The sequence below is a fragment of the Danio rerio genome, chromosome 15 (assembly GCF_049306965.1).
Source record: "Danio rerio strain Tuebingen ecotype United States chromosome 15, GRCz12tu, whole genome shotgun sequence".
NCBI lineage: Eukaryota > Metazoa > Chordata > Actinopteri > Cypriniformes > Danionidae > Danio > Danio rerio.
In genome coordinates, this window is record NC_133190.1 from 44423885 (window position 1) to 44440000 (window position 16116).

The 16116-nt window shown below is 39.0% G+C and overlaps 1 protein-coding gene and 1 pseudogene across 3 annotated transcripts in view; both read right to left on the minus strand.

Annotated features, from left to right (window-relative positions):
• Window positions 1-159: 159 nt before the first annotated feature.
• On the minus strand, window positions 160-13765 carry ftr77 (finTRIM family, member 77; annotated as a pseudogene).
• Window positions 13766-14688: 923 nt separating this feature from the next.
• The window catches only part of ftr88 (finTRIM family, member 88), an 11706-nt gene continuing 10278 nt past the window's right edge, over window positions 14689-16116 (minus strand). For all 3 annotated transcript variants that reach the window (XM_017351259.3, XM_073924035.1, XM_073924034.1), the window contains exon 7: window positions 14689-16116. This exon is cut by the window's right edge and continues 1474 nt beyond it. The gene's annotated coding sequence lies outside the window, so the exon portion shown is untranslated.

The window sequence follows — 16116 nt, forward strand, 5'->3', positions numbered from 1 at the left end:
GCTGCCAATGGCACTGCTGTCCAAACTGAATTTAAAATGATGTCACAGTTTCAGGATAAATGCTTGAATACTATTTGATCACAGGCTAAGAAACAGATATGGTACAATGGACCAAAACAAGGACATACTATTGTATTCACTATATTACAATAGGCAAAATAATGTCTGTTCATTTTATTGAATAGCACATGATAACATGACAAATATTTTCTGAATTAATCAAAGACATATAAAACACAAATACTTTTGAAATCTAAATCCTCCAAAGGATTGTTAGGCTGCATTAATTAGGGCAACCAGAGCAGGGCACACTCCACAAAAGATATAATTTGAATGGCATCTACACTTATGTTAGTCTGTTTTCAATTATCCCAAGGTCTCCGTTATCCTAGACCAGGCCGTATCCTGAGCAGATGCTGTGGCAGTCATGGAGGAGTGAAGAGCATGAGACTGATTTGTGAAAGACCCAGTGACAAACGAGTCTTCGCATTGATCCTGCAGGCCAGCCTGTGACCTACTCACACCTGCAGCGTCTCCACACTGGACATCCAGCGTTCTCCAGCCTCCGGAACCTGGACTGCAGCTCTGCACAAAAAGTTTGGTCATAGAATAAAAGTTTGGCGCGTCCATAGAGGCGACCTAGGCGGAGGGCAGCATCCCCGACACTACCTGCGCCCTCAGTTATATCCGTGTCTAAAGCGGCGGAAGAGAGGGCGGCGTCCCCGACACTACCCTCAGCACCTGCGCCTTCAGTAATATCCGCATCTATAAAGAGAATAAAGAGGGCAGTGTCCACGACACTACCTTTCCTCAATTATATCCACTTCTAGTGCGGTAGAAAAGAGAGGGTGGCGACTTTCACTTTAGGGTTGAGGGCAGCGTGACCATCCTTTGCCTAGAGCGGCAGTTCAGCTTTCTTCCTGGTCAGAGGAGAAATGGTCGTGCTCAACGGCTTGTTTCTCTCAAGGTTAATTGGTGAAGTTTTCTTCTTCACCACTGGCTTGCTTGGTTTGGGACTTGTGGAGCTGCGTATCGATGGATTTGCTCTTCAGTGTTTGGACTCTCACCAGTGAAAATTAAACCACACTGAACTGCATAGCACTGAACTTCAACTCTGAAAACTGGACTGACAGTTTCCATTTACTAGCACTTCTAAGATAAACTACTTTGACACGATCTTAAAAAAAGCAGTTTCAGCTACAAGTTTTAGCTAATGGTTTGGTAATCTAGTGAAAATCTTTGTATGTAATAGTGATTGTATCTTAAAATAAAGTGTATCATACAGATTCCACTATAACCAATTTCTGAAGTACACATCTGATAATAAACTGAAGACCTATTCAGTGATATTCAATTTGAGAGTCTCAACTAACCATATCATATCCACCTTATGCCTTTTTTCTTAATGTTTTGTTTATTTAAACTACAAATAGCATTTAGATTTAAACATACACGTTTGAGTTCAGCAGCTAAATCTGGAACTCAGTCAGTGAAATTCATTTTTGGTCTTTCTCAACTATCCTTGGTTGGATTATCTTGACTGAAGAACCATTTCCAGTTAGAAACGCAGGGTACAGTGGTTCATTGAAGGTGGTCTTGACTTTATAAAGGAGGGTCATTGTGTCAGAGATGCTGTAAAAGGACAGAATTCCTGCTCTGTGGTCCAGATACACTCCTATTCTAGACGCAAGAGGGACACGGACCAGTCTGTTACCATGTATGAAACAGAAATTTGGTAGACAATAGCCCAGTCTCCAGGATATTTTGTTGAAGCCAAATCTACAGTCACCCATTCCTTTACGTCCAATGCCTTTGTAGCAAACAGCAACAGCCCATTCATTCCCACTGCCCACGACCTCCCAATAACATCGACCAGTCAATCCCTCTTTACACATCACATAATTACATGGATCAAATCGCTCTGGGTGATCAGGATACCGCTGAACTGTATGTGAATATGAAACCTTCCTGTTGTCTTCAGACAGTTTGAGTTCTTTATTTACAGTGTTTGGATCCAGTTCCGGCTGACAGAAATCTGAGGACAGACGCCCACAAAAATCATTACTAATAATAGTGTTTTTATCTAAACATTGCACTGTTTATAATAACTTTGTATTTCTAAAATGCTATTTGCTCAACTTACATTGCAGGAATTGATTTGGAGTCTGTACAACATGAACGTTTGACACTGAAATGAAAAACACAATAATTTAATAAGGTTAATATTTTGTTATAAAGTTTGTTTTTTTAATGTAAACAAAAACATGTGAAATGAGTGATTTTCTCAACGTCATGAAATGTAAATGCGGTTTACTGGATTGTCCAACCTCAGTCCTGGAGGGACGGGGTCCTGCACACTTTTGCTCCAACACACTTCCCTGGAAGTTTCCAATATACCTAGAAAGAGGTTGATTAGCAGGTTCAGGTGTGTGTTTAAGTGGGGTTGGAACTGAAATATGCAGGACACCAGCCTTCCAGGACCAAGTTTGGACTCCCCTGATTTAACATAACACCTTGTGGCTGTTATGTCATGGTATGTCATGGATTCAGGATTATTATGAGCTATACACTACCTGACAAAAGAAAAGTCTTGTTGTCTATCCAGGTTTCAGCAACAACAAATAATAATAAACTTGACTTCTAGTTGATCATTTGGTATCAGAAGTGGCTTATATGAAAGGCAAAGGCCTCTACATTACACTTATTTTACCTAAATAAAATATGATCATGCCTTGATTCTTAACGATTTAATTAAGACAGCAACAAAGGGGTCTGATTTTGCTTAGATGAGTCTTGTCACTTAAAAGAAATAATATACAGTATAGAATGTAAATTCATGCTGCAGTGGAAACAGAAATAATATTGTGTCTGACTCGCATGAGCTTGTAGGACTGCATCCATACATCTCTGCAATGACTCAAATCACTGATTAATAAAGTCATCTGGAATGGCAAAAAAGCGTTCCTGCAGGACTCCCAGAGTTCATCAAGATTCTTTGGATTCATCTTCAATGCCGAATCCTCCATCATACCCCAGACATGCTCAATAATGTTCATATTTGTTGACTGGGCTGGCCAATCCTGGAGCACCTTGACCTTCTTTGCTTTCAGGAACTTAAAAGGCAAGTATAAGGTGCGCTATCCTGCTGAAGAATTGTCCCTCTCCTGTGGTTTGTAACGTAATGAGTTGCACAAATGTCTTGATACCTCAGGCTGTTGATGTTGCCATCCACTCTGCAGATCTCTCGAACACCCCCATACTGAATGTAACCACAAACCATGATTTTTCCTTCACCAAACTTGACTGATTTCTGTGAGAATCTTGGGTCTATGTGGGTTTCAATAGGTCTTCTGCAGTATTTGTGATGATTGGGATGTAGCTCAACAGATAATTCATCAGAAAAATCGACCTCCTGCCACTTTTCCAAATGAACAACTGAAGTCAAGTATGAATTGTTACTCTCACAACTGGGATCGATGACAAGACTTTTGTCAGGTAGTGTAGAAGAAATAGTGTTAAAGATGAGCATTTTCAGATACAGAATCATTCTAATACCCGATTTGGAATATCTGACTATAACTTACAGTTCAACATTTATCATATTTAGATACCATCCTACACACTGTATATTACACATTTTATATTCATTAGCATTTGCACCTTCTCTGCTTATTGCATCCGTTAGCTGTCGACAGGTGTCCTCTAAATCCTTTCTGAATGCTGAGAATGAAAGGTCTTTAAAAGACAGTTCAGTGTGTGGGGTGAAGCTGGGAACATCTTCAAATGTGGGTAAAACACACACAGACTCACAGCTCTGAAAAAACACAAAAGAATTAAGACTATATTTCATGCATGACATATGTTCTGTCCTGTTTGTACCTTTAGTATGTTTTCACATGAAAGTTTCTCACACGCATTTAATCATAAAGACACATCAGCAACTAATCACCTTCAGACAGTGGATCTGGTCTTCAGTAGTGAGCAGTTTGTGGATCTCTGCTTGTGTTTTTCTGAGTTGTGTCAGCTCTTGATGCAGATGTTGGTGAAGTTGCTCTGCTCGATCTGTCTCGGTCTTCTCCTGAGCTCTGATCTGCTCTTTAATCTCAGAGCGTTTCTTCTCCAGAGAGCAGATGAGCTCAGTGAACACCTTCTCCATCTTCTCCACCGCCTCGTCAGCTGAACTCTGGTGGAGAAACAAAGATGACAGAAGCTGAAATACTGTATTCATGTAACCAATTTCAGTTATATCTATTTATCAATTATCACAAATAATGTGATAGAGGAAACCCAGCAGAACACGAGGAAAACATGGAAACTCCACACAGAAATGCCAACTAGCCCACATGGGACTCAAACCAGACGACCTTATTGCTGTGAGGCGACTGTGCTAGCCACTATGCCACCATGCGGCTGAAGTTACCTTTAGTTTAAACTGAAGTCTTAATCAATAAATTAATTAAAACATATTAAAAAGTAATTAAGGTAATCATTATTCACAAACAAACTTGTGTTGTAGTTAAAGTCAGTTCTTGATTAGCTCTTCATTAGTTGATAATAAAGTAACATTAACGGGGTGGTCCAGACTGTATTTTTAAGGCTTGGTTGTGTTTATAAGATGCAAAGCAATGTGTGCTCATGCTTCACTTGTAGAAAATCACCTTTTTATTACTTTCATATTTCCTAGACAGAGTGTGCGCGAGCGAGGAGGGATGCGGGGGGTGGGGGGGTGTGGGGGGGTGCACAACGTATTTGAGGTGCGGGAGGGAGACAAGTAATTTCCGGGAGATTATCACTCATTTGCGGGCATCCAGGAGTCTCTGTGCAGTTTTGGTAGACTCCTGGAACTTTCGGGAGATTTGGGATATCTGCATGTAACATGAGAATCGCATGTGGGACCGATGTTTATTTCTATTTTTCTCTGATGCTCGAATTAAGTTATGTTTCTGTAATATACAAAAGGCAAGCTATCCTGTATTTTTCTACATAAAGGCTCGTGCACACTGAGACGTTTTTTGCTCGCGTTTTCCGTCGATGTTTAACGCCTCGTGACTAAATAAAGGGCGTCAATGTGATCGTGCACACCAACACGCAAAAGCGTCATTTTTAAAAAAACGCCTCATGCTCATTTTTTGGATTTGACGTGCCACGTCAAAACCTTCTCCACCAATCAGATTGGCCCTTTTGCTCACGTGCATGGAGCTGCTGAAGTTACAGTAAACAGCACTTGGAGGCGCTCAAGTGCAAAACTGTCAATGCGAGCGCACATTGAAGAAGATGCCCAGAGGCGATATGAACATGGAGCTGCTTATTGCACTGGTAAACAATAATCATTTCTTCATCGCTAGAGCTGGAGCTTCTACTTGAACCATCCATAACACCAAGCGTGTCAACTTTGTCTTCTTCTGTGTTACAAACGGGTGTCTGAAGCTTAAAGTTGTGTAGCGCCATCGAACATCAAGGAGTGATTTTGCATACTCTTCTGCTAGACGCCAGTGAAAATCGCTTGGGTTTGAATCTGGAAAAACGTCTTGAAAAACGCAAACGAAAATCGTCCCGGTGTGTACGAGCCTTAACTCAATGCGTTACATGTCTTACACATAAATTTGGAATAAGCATGTGTAAGTAATATAAAACATTCACATATCTTTTGTAAGTTTGTTACTTGAGGTGTATAACGCAAGGGTGAAACGGTGGCGCAGTAGGTACTATTGTCGCCTTACAGCAAGAAGGTCGCTGGGTCGAGCCTCGGCTGGGTCAGTTGGCATTTCTGTGTGGAGTTTGCATGTTGTCCCAGTGGGTTTCCCACAGGTGCTCCGGTTTCCCCCACAAGTCCAAGGACATGCGGTACAAGTGAATTGGGTAAGCTAAAATTGTCCATAGTGTGTGTGTGTGTGTGTGTGTGTGTGAATGAAAGTGTATGGGTGTCTCCCAGTAATGGGTTGCAGCTGGAAGGGCATCCGCTGCATAAAACATATGCTGGATAAGTTGGCGGTTCATTCCGCTGTGCCGACCCCAGATTAATAAAGGGACTAAGCCAAAAAGAAAATGACTGAGTGAATGTATAAAGCAGGGAAAGAGTCCTCATAGAGAGAATGTTTACAACCTTGCTACAACATACCGTTAACACAAGACACTTTGCATGTCATAGATGAATTTTAACAAATAAAAACACTTACAGGTTGTGGCTTACAATCCATTGCCTCTGCTTGCTGGAGCTGCTCCTTTGAGAAGTTTTTAGCCAAATCCACCACTGAACTGGGAGAGATTCTGGAAGCTGTCCTTTGCCAAATGCTAGAGCTATATATTTATTATAATTCTCTGGAACATAATTCAAATTAAACTGTAAGCACTTTTCTCTTCGTGTCCTTTGAAAGCCCAAATACAAGAAACAGAATGAGCTCTGTAAAAATAGCAGCATTTGGACGGCATTTTTGCTCTTCTGCTATAACCTTACAGTGCTTCTGGCCACGCCTCTTTTATGTGGCCCACGCCACATAAAAAAAATCAATAAAGACTACTTTTTGTAGTCCCCAAACTTCGTTCGCTGTAGGCTTTTCTAAGCTACTTTTGTAAAAGCCAATAACTATGTTTCCACCCACCTATTTTTATGCGCATAAAAAAACAATTGATGGAAACGCCAAGACGCGCATAAATTTTAAAAATGCACATGCAAAACATATGTGCATAACTGACTAGGAAAAACGTTTTATTCGCATAAACTATGATGGAAACACTTTTACCGAACAAATTCCAGTATGCGCATTTAAAAAAGGGTCACACTTTATTTTTATGGTCCGTTTGTTAAATTAAGTAACATTACATCTACATGCTAACTAATTCTCATTAGATTATAAGTAGACTGTTACGCTGGGGTAAGGGTTAGTGTAAAGGCTGATTTATACTTCTGCGTCAAGTGCACATGTTTGCTATGGTGCAGCCTATGCATTGACGCATAGCCCTACGCCATGGCCGTTGGCGTCGCTGACGCGCACCTCTCAAAAAATTTAACTACATGTCGCAACGACGCGTAGCGCAAGCTCTGGGATTGGTCAGCTTGGTAGCACTGACGAGTCTGGGCGGGACCGAGAGCCATGCGAGCCCGATGCAGTGATTGTTTACAAGTGTGGAGTCCCGTGAAGGAGTTCCGGAGGGAAAGTTTTGTTTTTTGTTTACCTCATGGGTAAAATTGTTGCAAGTCCGCTGGTTCCTGCCTCAAAATGAGTGAGTTTGAGCCACTTGTACATTCAGGAAGCGTTCAGAAAAAACAAAACACCAGCGAAGAAACTCGACACAGAGGAACATTAGCACCTCACTGCCAACTAGCATTTAGGAAGTGTTAATGCAAACCAACAGAAACAGCGCGCAGAAGTGCAAATGCACACCTACGCGCGTTGCATGCGCCAAGGGTTACGCCGATCACTTGACGCAGAAGCAAAACCAGGCTTAAGTTGACAAGTACTTGCTAAGTTTCTTATAATAAGTTTAATGTCTGTTGAAGGAGCTGTATTAGCACATATTAAGCAGACAGTCTACCAATACTCAAATGAACCATTAAAATAAAGCATTACCAAAAAAAAAAAGTCATGTGATTTTGATAAGTAATGACAAAAATGAGTGGAATGAATAAACTAGCAGGCTGAGCACATTGTAAAACATCTAAAATGTTGTTTTGGTCGTTCTAAAATGCCTTAACCATTTCAGTATTAGTGTTATTATATTATTAACTACCTTCAGAATCAAGAGCATCTGTGCCCCGCGTCTCACGCCTTCAAATGCCACCACGGGCTTACTGCATGTCAGGATGGTCTTCTGAGGCGCAAGTCATTTATTAAATGAAGAAAAGATTCACGCAGCTTCTCTTATCGCAGCAAATTCAGTTTTTACTGTTGATATTTGGCGCCAATTCTTCAGGAAGAAGTGCTTTATTCACACGTCTTTTATACGATATTCCAGTTGTGCGCATAAAATTTGATGAAAACATAGCTAATGTCTCCCTTCAACTTTAAGCGTATTACATTCAAATATGTTGTTTATGTTCACACAGCTGCATTACACATCAACTACAGTTTAAAATCTGATATCATAGTGGACCACCTTTAAGTTTATATTTTAGTACATCATTATTTATCTACTGTTATAAGTGTTGCCAGAAACAGGCTTTTGGTGCACACAAGAGGATTTTTAGTCTCTTGATTCCCTGCAATTGCTTCTTCATAGGATTCTGTAATAATGCGGTGTTGTATTTATTGTCTAATTCTCTTTTTTATTTTCTCTACATACTCTTTTAACAGTGCTGCATCTTCTGATAAATCTTACCTAGCCAGACCTTAGGACCCTAATCTACTTTACACAAAGATCTTTTTCCTTCTTTCTTTGAGGACAAAAATAAGTTTGAAAACCAGAGCATCTGTACTCTGTCTTATTTTTACAGAATGAAATATACTGCAATGAAAGATTTTTCTAATATCCTGCAGGCCTACATTGAAATATTTGAAAATATCTTGACACTCCCACCAGAGACAACAGTATATTGGATCAAGTATACACCAATATCCCAGGAGCTTATAAAGCAGCCCCATCACCTCATCTAGGTTTATCAGACCATATCTCCATACACTTGACTCCGTCCTATAGACCAGTGGTTCCCAACCTTTTTCTCTGGGGCCCCCCCCATGAACAAATACAAACATTGGAGCCCCCCCACCATATAAATACACACGCACGCACACACATATGTGCCGTATATATATATATATATATATATATATATATATATATATATATATATATATATATATATATATATATATATATTTCCTGTATGTGTGTGTTTATGTGTATTTAGATAGGCTTTGTCTTATCTTTTCTTGGCTTTTCTTCGCCTCTGAAGAATCATTGCATTGACGTTTCTCTGCCATTTTTGTTTTGATTTTGCCTTTACAAGAAGTTGGACAAGCACATTGCGCAAGTGAGCAAAATGTAAAAAATAATTTAAAGTTATTTATTTTAATTATTTTTACTATTATGTTGGAATTTTAAGCATGTGTGTTGATTTTTTTTTTTTTGGTACTTAAAAATACATTTATAATAGTAGGGCTGATTTTGTGAAAAATCATAATCACAATTACTTTGGTCATAATTGTAATCACAATTATTCAAAACGATTATCAGTTAAAGTCAAAATTATTAGCGCTGCTGAGAATTTTTTTTTTTTATAAATATTTCCCAAATTATGTTTAACAGAACAAGGAATTTAACAGTATTTTCTCTAATATTTTTTTTTCTTCTAGGCTTATTTGTTTTATTTTAGCTAGAATAAAAGCAGGTTTCGATATTTTGAAACCTATTTTAAGGTCAATATTATTAGCACCCTTAAGCAATATATATTTTTGATTGTCTGCAGAAGAAACTACTGTTATACAATGACTTGCCTAATTACCCTAATTAAGCCTTTGAATTGCACTTTAATTTGTATGGTTGTATTTTGAAAAAATATCTAGTAAAATATTATGTGCTGTCATCATAGCAAAGATAAAAGAAATCAGTAATTAGACATGAGATATCAAAACTATTGTTCAGAAATAAGTTTAAAAAAAAACTTCTTTCCATTAAACAGAAATTGGGCAGGAAAAGGGTTGCTAATATTCAGGAGGGCTAATAATTCTGACTTCAAGTGTATACACACAGTTATTTTCCACCCTGCAAAGGAAAGAGAAATAAATACAATAGAATAAAAATATAAAACAAACTGTGCTTTAAGCATCTCCACTGTAAGAAAAACACTTTAGCTACAAAAATCCTTCAGTCAAGAGCAGAGAAACATTTTCTCCTTGTTTGATTAATCATAAAAACAGGCGGCAGCAGGAATATTTTGCGCTTTCTCTTTAATGGTTTCTCTTTCACGTCTTTTAAACCTCAACTCGTTTGTTTATTACACAAATGAGGGTTAATATAAATAATCACTAAACACCGCGTTTTGACACCTATTTGACCACTAAAGCGCTCACGTTAAGATGACTTTAGATGTCTGCGCTCCTCTGCTCGTCTCAGTGTGCGAATGCTGACCGCCCGCATGCTTCTGACTGCGTGTGCGTGTAGCACACACACACATAGGCACGCGATCTTTCGCAACACGTGTACAACTGGAAAGGGGCGGTATATGATGCATATAATCGTTTATCTTGATTAATGCTTTTTTATAATTGTTTGAAATCGAAATCGCATTTTGGATTAATTGTACAGCCCTATATAATAGTGGAGCATTTTTATGCCTTTTTCTACCTCAACGCTTATCCTCTCCCGCGCCCCCCTTGTGAACTCTGGCGCCCCCCTTAGGGGGGCGCGGACCCCAGGTTGGGAACCACTGCTATAGACCGTTGATCTGCAGAACAAAGCCAACTGTAAAAACGGTGCAAGTTTGGAATGAGGAATCTTCTTCACGCCTACAAGACTGTTTTGAAAACACAGATTGGGACTTGTTTGCGAGTACAGATCTGGAGGAGTATAGTTCATCTGTTTTAGCATATATTGCTTTCTGTACTGACTCTGTGCTAACCACCAAAACCAGCGTGGTGTTCCCGAATCAAAAACCATGGTTTGACAGGAATGTGTGCTCTTTACTGAGAGTGAGGAACGCTGCCTACAGGTCAGGGGACAGGCATGCTTACAGAAATGCCCGAAAAGATCTAAAGAAAGGCATTAAAGCAGCCAAGTACAGATATCAGCAACGGCTGGAGGGACACTTTGAAAACAACAACCCTCGCAGCATGTGGAGGGGCATTAAAGCCCTAACAGACTATAAGAACAGCCCCTCATTGTCCAGCCATGATACCTCGCTTCCTGACACCCTGAACGAGTTTTTCGCACGCTTTGACAGTGACTCCAACAGAATGGAAATCCAGACAGCACCATCACCCACAGAAGAGACGATACCCGTCTTCGAGTGTCACCAGGTGAGATCCACTTTAAGGAGGATCAATATCAACAAAGCAGCTGGTCCAGACAAGGTTTCAGGTCGCACACTTAAGTCTTGTGCTGACCAATTGGCGGGGGTGTTCACCAACATCTTCAATCTGTCTTTAAAACAGGCCATAGTCCCTATGTGCCTCAAATCAACAACCATTGTTCCAGTGCCCAAAAAGCAATCAGTGAAATGTCTGAACGACTATCGCCCAGTTGCTCTGACACCCATTATAATGAAGTGTTTTGAGAGACTTATTCTTTCACACATCAAAACAAACATCCCTACTGACCTGGACAGCCTACAGTTTGCTTACTGCAGGAACAGATCAACAGAGGATGCAATCTCAATCACACTCCACACCAGCCTTTCTCATCTGGAACATCCCAATACATATGTTAGGATGTTATTCGTAGATTTCAGCTCTGCATTTAATACCATTGTACCATACAAACTGGTAAACAAGCTGAAAAATTTAGGATTAACCCCTTCACTCTGTTCTTGGATTTTGGATTTTCTCACTAACAGACCACAGAATGTAAGAGTGGGCAACCACATCTCATCCACCATCACCATTAATACAGGAGCACTGCAGGGCTGTGTCCTCAGCCCAGTACTTTTCACCCTATTCACACATGACTGCAAACCCATTCACCCTTCCAACACTATAGTGAAGTTTGCTGACGACACCACAATAATAGGACAAATCTCAGGTAACAACGAGTCTCAATACAGAGAGGACGTCCAACACCTAATCAACTGGTGTGTCAATAACGATTTGGTTCTGAACACCTCCAAAACAAAAGAGATCGTTGTTGACTACAGAAGAGCAAAAAGGACACCACCAACCCCCCTCCACATAAATGGCGAGGAAGTTGAGAGGGTAAACAACATCAAATTCCTAGGCCTACATCTGACAAAAGATCTCACATGGACCATTAACACCACCCACTTAGTGAAGAAAGCTCAACAGAGACTTTTCTTCTTAAGAAAACTCAAGAAAACAAAAGTACCGACCCAGCTCTTACTAAATTTCTACAGGAGCACGATAGAGAGCATCCTCTGTCACTGCATCACAGTGTGGTACACAAGCTGCACTGCGGAAAACCGGAGAGCTCTATCCCGGACTGTTAAGACTGCACAGAGGATCATAGGAATTAAACTCCCAAACCTCGATACAGTCTACGCTAGCCGCCTACAGAGGAGAGCTAGCAACATCATTAAGGACCCTACTCATCCAGGACACAAACTTTTTGCACTACTCCCATCAGGGAAAAGATATAAAGCAATTAAGACCCGCACAAACAGGCTAAAGAGCAGCTTCTTCCCCAGAGCTGTAGCCTGTGCCACCCCTCCTCCTTGTACACATTAACAATCCCCCCCCCCCCCCCCCCTCCCTCACTCCCTACCTTTCTGATGTTCTGCTGCTAATGCACAAAGACACTTTATGGACATTCATGTTTGCACTCATTTGCCATAATGTAAATACTGTGACTATTACATTTAGTATATTTTTATCTTACATCTTATATTTTTAGTATTATGTCTATTGTTGGTTTTTATATATTTTAGTATTATGTCTTATATTTTAGTATTATGTCTATTGTTTGTTTTTCTCTCTTTTTATGTTGCTGCTGGTCTCTGTGAGTTACCAAACAAATTTCGTTGTACAACTACAATGACAATAAAAGTTCTTTACTTTACTTTACTCTTTACTCACTTTAAGAGACTTGACAGCTTCACTGAGTTCCTGTTGACCTTTCTCTCGCTCCTCGATCAGCTTTAGACATTTCACCTTCGTCTCCTTTAACTTTTTCTGAAAACGTTATCATACATAAAAAAATCAATAAAGAACAAAATGTACACCTTGACAATCATATTAAATATTAGTAATTAATTTATAAACTTTTTAGCTGACATTATTAACTCAGGAAAATGACAACAATTAGAGTTCACTACCTTCTTTTTGGTCCATTCTGAATCCACAGACACCACACTGTGGTTTTGATGACTGTCAATCATGCACAGGTAACAAATGCACTGATGATCATCCTGACAGTAAATCTCCAGCGGTTTCCCATGACTGGGGCAGATGTTCTCCTGAATGTGTCTGGAGGCGTCCACTAGTTTGTGCTTCATAAACGCAGGAGACTCATAGTGAGGCTGCAGGTGAGTTTGGCAGAAGGAGGCCAAGCACTGCAGACAGGACTTTACAGCTCTGTTCTTCTCTGTAGAGCAAACATCACAGTCCACAGCAGCAGCAGCAGCAGGCGTCTGTAGGGTCGTCTTCTGCAGCGTCTCCATCATATACCCTGACCGTTCTTCTTCAGTAGAGGTCTCTGACTGAAGCTCTCTCTGCATTGGGGACAGCGGTACGGCGGCCCCTGCTCCTTCAGGCTCCAGCAGTCAGTAATACAGCTCATACAGTAACTGTGTCCACAGGGAATCGTCACCGGCTCCTTCAGCGGATCCAAACACACTGGACAGCTGAACTGATCCACATACTCACTTGAGGACAACTCAGACATTTCTTCGCAGATAGATGAACATGTAAATCATAAAAGAGCACATCTAAAAGTCTACAAAATGCTTAGTTTTGTGAGTCAACATAAAAGAATAATCGCAAAAGCGTCACTTATTAACACAACGTGAAGAGACTAATACAGGATTATTAAAGTAGCTATACTAATATTTAAATAATCCTTTTTAATGTGTGCAAAATGACTCTGTAATGTTCTTACCTGTTCAAAATAAGTTAAATGTTTCATACGTACAGCTTTAATCTAGCTAGAAGTGTGGCTCTTTAACCAGAGACTCGAGTGTCAGAGAAATAAATTTCGTTTCTACCAATACCAAACACTTCCTGGTTTTAGTGCGCGCGCGTGACAGAGCGTAAGCAAAATTCGAGCAGACAATAATCTTCATTAATAAAAGCATGACTTTGCAATCTTGCTCTTCACAAAATCGATAAAGTGTTTCTACTATTAAGTCTTTCAAAATTTATTCAGTCTTAATCACAAATACGCGTTCTTGGGAAATGTTACTTATTCATTCATTCATTCATTCATTCATTTTCTTTTCAGCTTACTTTGTCTGTTGTCTGCAATTGCCATCTGTCGGTTTCCCCACAATAGCTGAATAATTATTATTATAAAAATAATATTAACTAATATTTTTGCTATCTATAAAATAAAAAGCAAAAATAAAATAAGGTAAAATATATTACCATTAGACTTTCTCCAGAAGAAAAAATATTATCAGACATATTCATTCATTCATATTCCTGTCGACTTAATCCCTTTATAAATCAGGGGTCGCCACAGCGGAATGAACCGCTAACTCATCCAGCATATTTTTACGCAGCGGAAACCCTTCCAGCTGCAACCCATCACTGAGAAACATCCATACACACTCATCCATACACATACACTACTACAGACAATTTAGCTTACTCTCTTCACATACCACATTTTTTTGGACTTGTGGGGTAAACCGAAACACCCAAAGGAAACCCACGCAAACACGGGGAGAACATGCAAACTCCACACAGAAATGCCGACTGATCCAACCGAGGCTTGAACCAGTAACCTTCTTGCTGTGAGGCAAATGTGCTACACACTGCGCCACCAAACAAAAAAATATTGCTGGAAATTAGTACTTTCAAATGCCAAGACTACAAAATGCAACACTTTAGTAGGCTAATACACACAAAAAACACACTCTGGTATGTATAATATACTTTTATTTTTGTAAAGCAGCATGTAAACAGAAAACTCACAAATGCATTTTGACACATGTAAAGTGCATAGGGAACAGAAAATCATTGCCACCTTTTTCTAAGAATAAACATGTACATGTACTCATTTTAAACACTGAATGGATCACTTTGCATTTGACTTCTTACACTTATTCTATAAGTCATTATAAAAAAAAAGGACTGAAGCACGACAATGAATTTGACAAAGAAAAACATCTTTGATTTATAATTGACACGATTCACCATTTCAACTTCAACACCTAAGCTTAATGTCATAGAAACAAATAAATGCACACACACACACAGAAATTAACGTATGGACAAACAATTAAAAAAGCTTGGCAAGAAATATAAGAAAAATAATGGAATGTATCAGTATTGATACAGATTTAATGGAATCTGTATCAATACTGAGATGGCCAATCTGTATCAATACTGAGATGGCCAGACTCCACATTTGCCCCAAACAAAATACACTAGTTTCAAAGTTTGGAATAAGAAAAGACTCATGGCATACTGCACTTTTCTATATAATGGAAGTGTTAAGGATTTAAAACTTTCAAAAATGAAAATTCCCTGAGTGTTTATGACTTTCAAAGATATTTACAGATAAGACACAAAATTAAAAACATCAGAAACGGCGATGAAAACAAAAATAATAAGTCTTCTTACAATATTTATCTCAGCTTATAAAGGAGCCAGCATGACCAAATTAATTACTATATAATAATAATTTATATACAATAATTATATAAAAGTCAACAAGACAATAAATTAGAGAATACATGTTATATAAAAATAGATGGAAAAAAGAGGGTAATATTAAAAATATTTGAAAGAGTAAGAGTGAAAAAGTATTTTTAAAACACAGCGGTAAATAACATCCTCCTCAGTCTGGAGGGAATTTGGTTGGAAAAATATCACACGTTTATTCATCACCCCTGAGTAGAAGAGATACTTAAACAAAAATGCAGTCTGTTGGAGACTATGTGGCTCAAATGAAGCAAATGATTTACATATTTTCTGGAAATGTTTAAAAAATCTGGCATTTTGGAATATTTAGAGAATGTATTCCATATCCCCATCAGTTTTCTTTCTCAACTCTATATTTAGGCCTAAAAAATCCTGCACTGTAAAACCCAACATTCAACTTTATCAAATAAAATGAGTGTAGATAACTCAAAATGTACTGAAAGTTAATCCTACTCATTTGAAAAGAGTTTTAAAATCAGTGTTGAAGGTATTGAGCTAATTAAATACTTCATTACTTCATCATACAAGTTCACAATACTCATATAGATTAGTTTGTTTTTAACTCAAATGGTTTGCAGCAATTGGTTTCAAACAGTTTGAGTTGCCTTAACTTATTGGATTTTACTGTACTCGGTTGAGTTCTCTT